Raw genomic sequence first — 13,206 nt, forward strand, 5'->3', positions numbered from 1 at the left:
CTCCAGTATTTGGAAACTCTGGACCTCTTAGGCAGTCCACTGTCATCTCCAGAATGCTCTGCAGTACATGCATAGGGCATCAGCAAAACAGGCCCAAGCAATGTAATCATGTTTTCTGAAATAACTCAGAGTGCCAATGTGTCAAACACATTATGAATAGTAAGAGAAAAAAATAGAATTATTTTAGACTTCCATTCACATTTTTCATGTATCAGAGCTATTATATTTTGAATTACTTATGAGAGATTTGGTTCCATAAAGTGCTTGGGGCCTCATGAAGTTCATAGTGTGGGCCTATTTGCTGCCCCATAATTTTCCATTTTTCATATTAAATATTTTTGTCTCCTCTAATCATTCCTCATATGCCACTGCTACAAATCCATTGAAAGCACTGGCGACTTGCCTCTGAGTGTGCTTCATGTTTTTGCCTTAAACTGTAATAGGATAAAACTGAATACAGAGTCCCATTTGTGGTCTGACAACAGATTGTGGAGTAAGACTACCACTCCCCACCAATTAGTACTAATAATTAAGCCTAAGATAGTATCAATTTGGCAAGGGGATCTCGTGGTTGGCTCACATTTACTTCACAGTCAGAAAGCTTCCAAATATATTTATATGTATATACACTGGTCTCTCACATACTGTACTGTACAGATGGAGTTTCTGGACACAAGTCCAATACTAAATTTCTTTCTATTAAACTTCGTTTTGCTACATTCAATCTTTTAGCATATCTTTGACATTTTTTTTTTATGCGGAGTTTGTTACGACTTTTAACCGAACAACAACAACAACAACAAAAAATCCACATTCTGTTACAATATTCTACTATGACTTGATTCTGCTATGAATCACAAAAATCCAACAATCCACATTTTTCTATACTTATAACCAGAAATCCACTTTATATATAGGCTTTATATAAACTTATCCAATATTTAATCAATGATCTTCTTTTTTTAATTTTTTATTTATTTATGATAGTCACAGAGAGAGAAAGGGAGAGAGGCAGAGACATAGGCAGAGGGAGAAGCAAGCTCCATGCACCAGGAGCCCAATGTGGGATTCGATCCCGGGTCTCCAGGATCGCGCCCTGGGCCAAAGTCAGGCGCCAAACCGCTGCGCCACCCAGGGATCCCAATCAATGGTCTTTTGGAGAGAAATTTCTATGCTTATAAAATTTAAAGTTCTCTCTCAACTGTTTTGTCTTTTTTTAACTAGAATACAAAACTCCATATCCGTAGGATAAATGTTAGGACAAAACATACATCCCCAGTTCTATGCCCTTCTGCTAGGTAATCCAAGATGTCAAATAAGCCTCTTGAACTAGCAAATTAAAACATTGTAAAGAAAAACAAAAGAATGGGATGGAGAACATTATCTTTATAATATAATGAAAACAATTTGGTTGGAATAAAAAATATATAAATTAACTTAATTTCAGCTGTGTTTTGGGTCAAATAGGACTTTGTGGATTAACCTACAGATAAAATATCACTTAATGCATTTTGAAGCAAAACAAGTTTTAATTTTTAAATCACTTTTAAGATAGAACCCTTTTGTTTGAAGATTATATTTAAGTATACAATAATACATATTCTAGCATATTTACAAGTCACTACTAGTTTTTAATTATAGAACTCTTGACAGCTTTTAGAGGTTTTTAGCTTCCTGATAACTTCTTCATATCAAGAGTATTTTCTTGATCTTATGTTCTCTTCTCACACCTGTAGCTTTACAGTTTATTTTTTTCTCCTAAGAATGTACTTTCAAAAACTGTACCTTCTTATGAAGCAATGCTGGATCTTTTTTGCATTAACAATCAGTTGGGTGCTCAAAGTGACCTTCTACCATTAGAATATGTTTTATGTTCCACATAAATTGTTATGATCTTTTCAGTTTCAGGAATATACTCATGATTTTTATTTTACCACCAGACTTCATTTGTTGGCATTTAAAAAATATTTATAATGACTCTAATTTCCCTCCCCAGAGAAAGAAATTCTCCCTAGTCGTATGATTCATGTTGTACATCCGAGAAAGAGTAGCTGTTATAAAATGACCTCATGGCACATTCACTCAAAGGTCAGGAAGTGCCTGTTCTCTCTGGACACTGGGCTAAGATGCTTCCTCCATGTAGAACCCCTTGAATTGACTGATATTGAAGTCAAGCTCTGTTAAATGGAGCACTTCCTTTCTATGAAAATATTTCTCTTTCAGATCTTCTGCTTCCTCTTCTGAGGAAGCTCATTCTCTGATCTGCACTTGAATATGTGTTGACCTCTAGGTCTCATAGGTGGATCTACTTCCATTCACTGTTAGTTGTCTTCTGGTATGATGTTGCTTTTATCACATTTTCAGAAAAAGATCAGTTTTTCATCTTCCTTTTCTCTACTGATTGTGTTAGATCCTAGAAATATTTCCCTGAAGCAGTGTTACTGAGACCTCTGGTGCCACCATCTCATCCTGAATGGCCATAGAAAGGATTTTTTTTTTTTTTTTGTCTACAAGAGTTGAATTAAGTTACTTTAAAAGTAACACCTGAACTTGTTGAAAAATATTATGTCAATTGAAGAACAAGTAAACAGAGAACATTCCATAAATACCCATGGTCAGGGAAAACAACATATGATCCTATAATTTTGAAGAAACAGCCAGAAACAGCATCCCCAGGACATTTAGATATACGTCAACAAGAGGGTTTCTATCTAGGGGGCACAGCAATGTCTGAGATTAAATATACTGATGATGCCCAATAAAACCTGTCAATCAAACCACCTCTCCTCTTCAGAGCTATTTCCAGAAATCATTTGGAAGAAGTCATTGTATCAAATGAAAGATGTGGTTTTGATTTTTGATTCCTCAGAAAATAAAATATTTCATTTATGATAAAACCAGTACAAGTAGGTTGACCAAAATTAGACGAAATAACCAAAAAAGCCCTCTATGTTTCTTTATTTTCTAACTTGGACCTCAGTTTTACTGCTTAAAAGTCTCATTCTAAATCTCCCCTCCTTTACTTTCTTTATCCAATCAGTTACAAGCATTGGCATTTTAATCTCCAAAATATATCTCTTATGTTCCCTCTGCCTTTCTTTTAGCAAATTACCAATAAATACGAAAAGGAGCAGAAAGAAGACGTATTTGTACAAGAACAATATTATCAGAAAATTATGAAAGATATGATATAGCATGCCATTTAAACAAAATTTAAAGTGTTTAAGGGATTAAGAAAAGAATTTACCAAAGCTTGTATTATATTTACTTATGAAAGAAATGATATAAATAAAAAGAGTACCTGAATAAGCCTTCATTTTTTTTCTTGTCTTTTCTGTCAAGGAAAATTATATTCAGTTGGAAATATTATTTCAAAAGGGAAGTAAAAGCTAACCTAAGTCATAGAATGAGTGCACGTAGCTTTTCTGAAGGAACTTTTCCAGGCAAAATATCTCCATTTACAAATTTACTACAAAACAACAAGTATATATTTCACTCACCCATACTCGCTATAGTAAATATGATGATGATTATGATGGAAACTACAATTTGCTCCTTATTAATATCTCCAAATTCATGTACTGCAAGGATTCTACAAACACACTGTGATTAAAGTTTTCTAGAAATATCATAAGTTGTTTTCAAGTTTTTTTATAATCTGCCATATGATTGTCTATCACAATATTGCTTACTAACTCCCAATAGACTCTCTTTGTGTTTCCACAGCTCTCTAGACATATATTAATACGGAATATGTTATGCTATAATATAAATTTTATAAAGTCTCACTCTCAAATTTATAAAGTCTTTGAGTGGAGGAATAATATATTTTTCCTGCATGGGAGGATCCTGCATGGTCAATCCCTAAATAAGTATGTAGCATATATTACATAGATGTATAATAAATTTTGGTTTAACTGAAACTTATATAATTAATCATCATTGAAACTCAATTCATGCTGTAGAGTTAAATAACTACTTCAGAGGGAAAAAAAAAAAGGTATAGGAAACAAAACAAATACAATTTAAAAGTGACCTAATCATCAGAGTTGTTTAATATCAACATAAGTATGTGTGGTTTTTCTCAATACATACATACATACAATATAAATAATGAAGGGACTGTGATAAGTAGTTACGTCAATAAGATTCCTTAAACACACAGTTCATGATCACATTTCCAAATTCAGGTTGTTTCTAAAGACTGAGCAAACTAAATCTGCAATAGGAGCATAGTGATAACTGGTATTTTTGGTTCAGTAATATGCATGGGATTTGCCTGAGTTATAGATAATCATGGAGAGAATTAACTTTCACTCATTAAGTTATGAAATGATAGTGTAGAATACAGAAACTAACTCCACTCTGAGAAGGGTGATGCTGCTCCTTTTTGGAGGCATATTAATTCATACAATCCACAAGGGGCCCATGTAACCACTGTGAAATATAATCGGTACAGTTAAAATAGGATAGCTTGATCCATTATAACCTCCTTTCACTCCATTCTAATAATTACCTGAGGTATTTGGGGGTTGGTACTACATATGGAAGTAATTCTCTACCAGTTTCTTGTTCACTGTGATGTGCTACAAAGCCCATTAAGAATAAAATCATAGCATAAGTTTAAATGTAAAAACCATGTAGGGAAAATATTTTTATAGTTATAAATAAAAAGAGATGTGTGTGTGTGTGTGTACATCATTGATAAAATGATGGCCAAATACAGATAACTAAAGGTTTATCTTTACCATGGGAGAAGCTAGCAAGCAATATTATGTGTTAAAATACCTATACTTGATGTTTCCAGTCCCTCGTTTAATTTTATGTTCTCAGATCAGTAAAATAGTTCTGATTAGTAAAGAAACATGTTGGGAGAAAGATGAGGATATATAAAGCTTAAAGTTTCAGAGTCAAGCTTTAGACTCTAAAGGTTGAAATGTATTACATTTATAATATAAAACACAAAGAATAGAATTCTCTAGTCATGATAATAGTATTCATGGCTACAGTTAAACATTAGGTATTTCTCCTGCCATTTTCTGCCTCCTGGCTTTGTATCTACTCTTTTATATGTAAAATCTGCTCATTGCATTTCATTATACAGTTAAGAAAATGCTTACAATTAAAATCAAAATTTTATGTTAGGAGTTTTGATTTCAAGGTACTGAAACTGACTTTGTTCAAACATCTCTGTAAAGGAAATCTATAATGTTTTCTCTATATTTTGAAGTCCACAGAAACCTGAACAAATGACACAATTGATAACTTTATAAAATTTAGTATGAACTTAGAATTAACAATATTCAATATAACAAAGATTCAATATAACATTCATTCAAGATTCAATATAACAAAGGTAGTAAGTAAAATTAATTGGTGGTAAAAGTGACCCATAGATCTTACATACACAGTCATATGGTCAAGTTATGCATGTGTATGTGTTTTTCTTAGACCATTATTTAATAATTATATTCCCTTAAAGACAGTCTTGATATTATCCAAGAACATCTGGTTTTTATATCAATATTTAGCTTAATAATTGCATTTCTCACAAAGAGAGAGCGAGAAAGAGAATATACAGAAATTGAATTCCAGCTTGCATCCCATATTTATCTTTATTATGTGATTGTCTATTAAAGACTATGTAAAAAGTGAAAAGAATAAAGACAAGGAAAAATTGGAAGATGCAAATTATAATGTCCCAGGACCTTGAGAAAGCCTTTTTCAAAGTGAAAAAAAGTTTAATTTTCATTTAGAAAGTGAGAAAATCAAGGAAAATGTAATTAAGAGATTATATTGCAAATATAAGTAACTGGAGAAAGCATGGAAATAGGAGGATGGGAAACATTCTCTCTGACAGCATAACTTCAGTACTATATATATTTTTTTCATCAAAGTAAGGTAACAGTAGCATGATATTTACCATATTTGTACTGGAATGACAAAATTCTATGAAAACACTAGATTTTAAATAATATGCCCTCTTTTTACTTTCTTACCACTTTTTCTCCATATGTTGAACATCTTTTCCCTATTATTTTTCCTTTGAATTTCTCCAATTTTGTCCTGATGGTTTACTTCACTTGCATAATCTCCACGTAACCTTTGATACTGCACATTCCAAATGAAATCAACATCACTCAATTTGTCCAAGAGAACAAAGGGAAGATGGAGCAGAAAACAGGCTGAGGAAATGTGTGCTAAGAATATAATTGAAAAAAAAAAAAAAGAATATAATTGAACAGATGTTAAACTACATCAGAAAAGATCAAAATGTATTAATAAATTAACCAAACAGAAATCATCCAGACAAAGTTAAAGGGTGTTGTTTCTACTGGGTAAGCACTCTTTTTCCCCTCATTTTTCATTCCTACTCTTAAACATATGCAGCTCCTTAAAATGTTGTATCAATTTCCTAAGTGATATATACAAAACTACAATCTGTGTCCCTGCTAATATCTAAAGTCATAAATGCTAGGAGACAACCAAAAAATTAAAGAAAAAAAACATTATTGCCTAAGCCTATATAATTATGTGATTATGATCAATAAAGTTTGCACCAATTTTTACAATATTCAATATTTCCATACTGATTGATTTGCATAGAGTTGGCCACAGTGGCAGTTGATGGGGTCTGACAGAATGCTACCAGTGGTCACAAAGTGGCACAGGAGAATGAATGCATGTGGTATGTTCTCCAAGGGAACTCAACTTCATGGGGGCAGTGAAGCAAGTGACAAAACAGGCAGCAATTTTGTAAGCATTATCAACAGTCACAAAGGTCTTTCTGAGACCAGCCATTGTAAGAAGTACTGCCTTAAAGTATGTACAATCTAGGACAGGTGGCAAAGCACCTGGGTGCCCTCTGGCTGCACCAAGTGCCAGAAGCTGGTAGAATCAGAGAATAAGTACTTATTATGCAATTCATAATTCCTTTTGTCAAATTTGAGGTGAGATAAGGACATCCTTTACCTAGTGGTGTTACTTCATACAATTTTGAAAAATCAAAAAATGATTTAGAAATTATTAGAAGGATTTGGTAAGTAATTTCTACTGTAATGCATACCACTGATAACCAGATTTCCAAATATATGGGGTTGAGTTTTTAAAGGTGTGTTGTCTAACGTGGACAGTACCAATAACATATGGTGATTTGAATGCCAACTTAAATTGATTAGAGTTAAAAGTAAAATTCATTTCTTCAGACACACTTGCTACATTTCAAGTGTTCAATAGCCACATGTGTGGTTAGTGGCTACCACATTGTATGATGCAGAAACATTTCTATCCTTGCAAACAGTTCTCTAAGCAATGATTTGAAGATTAAAATGGAATATATTTGTAGGTAGTAATCTATATTATTGTGCCATTTGTTAAAAATGAATATATCCTTAGGGCATATTATCCCAATTTATTGATTTATATAATCAATAAATTATTGCTAGGTAATGGTATACTTCACAGTAAAGAATCATCTGATATATTTTTAAAACAATAATAAGGAAGCATTTTCAAAAGTTCTGTTATGTTGTATAAATGTATCTATAAAATATCTGTATTCATTAGCAGAACTCAGAATCTATCACATCAGACTTTGGAAATATTAGCGACTCTCTCTCTCTCTAAAAAACATATGTACTCACAAACGCAAAAGCTTTCTTTTTCACCATTCAAATTATGGTCTCTGCATTAAAAAGCTATTGGTCTTCATGGCAGTTTGAATACAAAAAAAAAAAAAGTTTTTTACTTATTTCCATATGATAAGAGCCAGTTGAAATATAGTGTTTTAACCCTCGCTCAAATGCTTCATAGCTTTATTAGGGTGAAATGCAGCATCTGAGATCTTTTTCCTACTTCACTGCTATTGATTTGTTTTTGAGCTCCCATTTACAAGTATGACAATATACACGTATCATTACTTGAACATCAATTATTATCTTGCATACAAATAATTATATTTCCTAAAATACTAATAATGCTTTATGATATTATAGCAATAATCTATTAAATCTCACCGTGCTAATAATCATTATCCATATAGCCAGATTTTCACTTCCAAAAACTCAATTTTTTAAAAAATTGAAGTAATATTGTTTATAAATAATTTTCCTTTATAGAGTTTAAAGTTATATTTGTTTTTGCCATTCCTGTGTTCAGATCAAAGGATAATTAGAGATTTCATAAGTTAAATCCCAACATATTTTTAAATATTTTAAAAATCTGTTTTATTTTTATCAAATTCTGATTTTCAACACTTTTTTTAAAGATTTTATTTATTCATGAGAGATACTGAGAGAGAGAGACAAAGACATAGGCAGAGGGAGAAGCAGGCCCCATGCAGGGAGCCCGACGTGGGATTCAATCCCAGGTCTCCAATATCACGCCCAGAGCCAAAGGCAGGTGCCAAACAGCTGAGCTACCCAGGCATCCCTGATTTTGAACATTTTCATTTTCCCATATATTTTTTCATAATTCAATCTTTACCTCCTCTAGCCCATACATATTATGAACCATTTCATACAGTTTTTCAAAGTCATAATCACCAGGGGTATAGGCAATAATGAAATACTCGTGGAAAAGACAATCTAGAAGGAGAAATATCCATTCCCTTTTTTCTTCTGTCTTTCCCTCTACCTTGATTTCCACCTTTATTAGTTTTACACTGAAAGATTAGCAGTGCAAAAATAGAGAAGGAATTCTAACTACATTTTGCAACCTATATCAGAATTTCAATTTGGTGGGAAACATAGTAGCAAAATATGCAATATTTTATATGCTTCCACTTGCCAGGCCCTGTCAACTTTACATAAATTGTGTGGAATTCTCACAAAGACACTGTAAAATAGTTTCATGGTAGCTATATACATTTGAACACTGAAGCTCAGATTAAAAGATGTTAGGTAATGTGCCCAGGTTGACACAGAAAGTATGGAAGAACAAAAATAATCACTTGAAAACCTGTTTTCTTTTCAATCAGGAGGGAATCCTCAACACCTGTCTACAGATTGCATTTTTTAATATAAAATTGTTCAAACACATTTGAAATGATAGTCTTATTAGTTCATAGACAATTGGTAGTTATCATCTGAAAACCCAGTGTAGGAGTGCCTGGGTGGCTCAGTTAGTGAAGCCTCTGATTTTGGCTCAGGTCATGATCCCAGCATCCTGAGATCAAGCCCTACATCAGGGTTCCTGTTCAGCGAAGAGTCTGCTCCTTCTTCCTCTCCCTCTGCCCCTCTTCCCCCACTCATGTTCTCTCTCTCTCTTGATCTCTGTCTCCAATACATACATACATATATATATATATATATATATATATTTTTTTTTTTTTTTAAAGGAAACCCAGAGTACTGTGGCATTAAAAGAAATACAAGAGCTAATTACTGTCTTTGAGAAGCCAATAGTATAACAAGAAGTTAAATAGGACACATTCTGGCTTAGTTTAAGCTGAAAGCATGAGGATAGTGCATTCTATATTTTAAAGATTATCTTTCAAAATGCTCTAATGGCAGTACCTGAGAATCAGGTAGATGGGATGGAATGTTGTAAAACAGACGATCTGTAAGGATTTCCTTGCAGAAAGTTCCTGCGAACTGCACTCCACCAAGTGGGAGAGAAGATAAATGTTTTTTCTCTGCCCAGTGTTAAAAGAGAAAGGCCTTAACATTACAGGGTGTAGTATTTTCCACATTCAGTTTGGAGAAGCAGAGGTGCCTGGTTTCTACCTTTTGCTTGAGACATTTAAGGACAAGATGTACTGCTAGGTCAATGTTGAGAAATGAGTCAAGGAGAAGCAGCCCAATGGGATCTGTCTGTACTCTGAAATTTGGCTGCATCAAAGGTTTCATGAATGTTCATCAATCAAATATGTGCCACACTTAAGAACATCCCAGCATGGGTTCACTTTACAAACTGTGTAACAGCACTAAGACAGTTATACAACTCACAGAAGCTAAAGTCGATTTCAACTTTTCTAGGCATCTTGGAAGGAGTAAAGCAACCAGTTGAATTAAGCGGGCATTTACTATGGATGCAGGTAAGACATTTGCAGTACTGATGTATCTATGAAGAATTCCCCATACTCACACACAGGAAAGTGCCACTTGAGATAAATTCAGCTTTAACTATTTGCAGGACCCAGCAATTGTAAGATTGCCAATAAAGTCAAAATATTTGCTCTCCTTCTTATTTTTCTTTCCCAGCTTCAACTTTGGAGAAACAGATAGTTGAAAAATTTTTGAGGTGAATAACAAACAAACAAAAGCAGTCCCTTTTCTGGAAATCACATGGCTATGTTCAGCCTTTTCTACACGAGATGAGAAGGAATAAGTCTAATTCTGAAAATAGACACACTGACTATTACAGAGGACTGAACATTTCAAGTAGGGGGCTCAAACTGTCATTTATAACCTAAAGCTCATTTTTATTAGTCCTTACTAAACTGAAGATTTTTGCCTAGTGATAGGGGAAGGAAAACTCAACCAACAAACAAACATTGAATTCCTGAGTTTTTAACCAGAGGTAATGGGAAAATATCCCACAGTAAATGTTTTAAAAGGAATATTGAAAAACAAAGTAAAGTAACTTTGTGATTAAATTCCAGGAGCCATATTTGTTCAAAATGTATCACAACAGAGTTGGGTGACAACACAGAGTGTGGCCTCTCTAGTATGTTATATTCCATATTTCAATATTATCAACTTCTAAGACAATGTTCAGTTATAAGAGAGATAATACAAACATAGAAATCATCTCTGTCCTCTAAGAGCTTATTATTTGGTTTCATTTCTTTGTCACCCTGGCATGTGAACCAACTCATTTCAAATCAGGCTGCCAAGCAAATTCTCATTGTTTTGAAACAACTCTACTCTCTGTAAATATTTTCATGTTTCTGCCTGGTGGGGACTAAATGATTAAATTGTAAGCATGGTTTGAAGCTAGAGATCCATGTTGTTCCGGAGTCATTTGCTAACATTTCAAAGTAGAGACATTTTCTATCCTCCTTAGAGAGGATGTGTCTATATTCCAGAGAAAATCTCTCTTTCAATCTCTCTCTCTCTCTCTCCCTCTGGAAGGGAAGAAAAGTTGATGTGCCAGCCACCCTGCATATACTCTGAGTCTCCTTATTTTGTGATTCCTCTCCAGGGGTACAATTCCTACTGCACATACAAGTGACATCTGGGTCCCTTCAGAAATTGGATCCTGGGGATCCAGTGCTGATAAGATTAGTCTGTGAGCAAACCCAAAGTCTGTTCTATGATGAAGATGTCTGGGTTCCTGTACGTGTGTGTATGAGTGTATGTGGGTGGGGAGGAGAGAGAGAAAAATGAGAGAGAGAGAGAGAGAGAGAGAGAGAGTGTGTGTGTGTCTTTGAGAAAGAGAGACAAAGAAAAAGAGGGAGAGGGAGGGAGAGATAAGGTGTTAGCCTAGCTGGTTAGCCTGAAAATAGGATAACATCTCAAACCCTTCACTTAATACTCTTACTCTAATATTTATAGCCATCTCTTTCAGTCAGTTTTCCAGACAAACCTAAGTACTTATTTTGATTTTATCTGTTATAAACCTAAAACCATTTAAGTTATATGCACTCCACTAATCTTCAAACTACTTTTCAGTTTCCTATAATTTTCACCCATGCTGTCTCCAGGTGTACTAATCCCAACGTGTTGTATGTGTTCCCTATACCTGCCATCTGCAAAAAAAGATGAACACAGTTCAAAGTGGTGGCTGTCATTTTAAGAAATCAACCTATGACCTTGAATGTTGCATGAGAAAAGAGGAGAGTAGATATGATTTTCTTCTAAAGGAGGTGAGGAGGATATGAACTGACTGCATGCATCCCAATTTAAGCATTATTTTAAATACTGGCTCTTCCCCCATAGTTTTGTTCCCCTCTTGACAGTTACCCTAAAACAGCTTGGATACCAAGTATGCAGACTTCAGAGCACCCAGTTCTAATCCATTCCTGGATTTGTGTACAGTGTTTGATATCCTGAGCACTAGTCAGATTGAGAATCTTCAGCAGTGTCTCTGATATTTTGTTTCTACCTGTGAAAGCTACAACATAAGAATAAAGCCAGTTTCCCCACTTCAGGGCTGGACCACTTCAGGAAGCAGTCACTGTGACTGCAGTTATGTCATCCATTAATAAGGCTGAATTCTAGTGCCATATACTCTGATGGCAAATGTTCTTCCCACGGAGTATCTTATTAAGGCAAAATAGAATACTAATATTTCTCAAATCAATTGATATTGACCTTGAAACACCTTATGTCTCTAGGAGTGGTGAATCACACAGGTTGTCATTTGGCCCAATGTTGCTATTTCAAGAATGCCAACTCACAATGGCAATTTCCATCAGCACCTTCCCTGCTCTCTCTGTTTCCTCATTTTTCAAAGGAGGTGTTTGGATATGATGAGGTTGCTCCATAGTTTAACTCAATACAACCATGTTTTTAGCTTTTCTTTGTGTTCTCTTTAAGAAAAAAAAAAAAAAACATGTATCTATACTTGAACGTAATATACTTGCAGATGGGGGGGGTTGTGTGTTATTATTGTGTTTTTTTTTTTTCTCTAAGATTACTCCTGAGAATTATATTAATGAATTTGTAAAGAATCATGCTATTTTCTCTATTTGGGCTACTGATGTTGTGTGATTTTTTTTTTTTAATCATGCCATGGATTGTTAACGAGTTTCTCATTTGTCACTCTTAAAGACAACTCAAATAAGTATCAAACCAGATCTAGAAACACTAAACACAATTCCTTTAGTGAACAAATATATAGCATTCCTCCAACTTGGTCTATATTTTATTTTGAATTCTTAATTCTTTTTTTCTGTATTTTCTGGACTATATCTTTCTCACCATTGCAGAGATGACCAACTGATCAACATTGGTCCGTGTTATACATGGAGTAAAAGACTTCTTCTCTTACTTCTCATTTAGACATCAGAAGCCACAAAACAATTCGACATGAAGCAAATGTCTGATGTGTGATCTTTCCTACTCTATTTACATACACCCATCTGTGTCTCTTAAGCCAAGGTCAGTATTGATGTAGATTTTCCAGAAGTGGATGAAAGGTTTTCACTAACTGCAGCAAAGCAGAAGGCACTATAAACTGATTCCTCCCTAGGCAGCAGCCTCAGGATACTTTTGCGTTGGGACTTTCATGGAGGTGGCAGGGAGGGGAGGAATACCAATA

At 34.2% G+C, this 13,206-nt stretch overlaps 1 long non-coding RNA gene across 9 annotated transcripts in view; it reads right to left on the bottom strand.

Moving 5' to 3' along the window:
* LOC144301722 (uncharacterized) overlaps nt 1–13,206 on the bottom strand; it is a 72,043-nt gene that overhangs the window by 38,040 nt on the left and 20,797 nt on the right. For 5 of the 9 annotated variants that reach the window (XR_013368476.1, XR_013368478.1, XR_013368471.1 and 2 more), the window contains exon 3: nt 6,000–6,200. This is a non-coding gene — a long non-coding RNA (uncharacterized LOC144301722). Of the gene's footprint in view, nt 1–3,301; nt 3,335–5,999; nt 6,201–13,206 lie in introns of all 9 variants that reach the window. The other 4 variants (XR_013368479.1, XR_013368477.1, XR_013368473.1 and 1 more) reach the window with 1 other exon arrangement.

This window comes from Canis aureus, chromosome 30 (assembly GCF_053574225.1).
Source record: "Canis aureus isolate CA01 chromosome 30, VMU_Caureus_v.1.0, whole genome shotgun sequence".
In the NCBI taxonomy this organism is placed as follows: domain Eukaryota; kingdom Metazoa; phylum Chordata; class Mammalia; order Carnivora; family Canidae; genus Canis; species Canis aureus.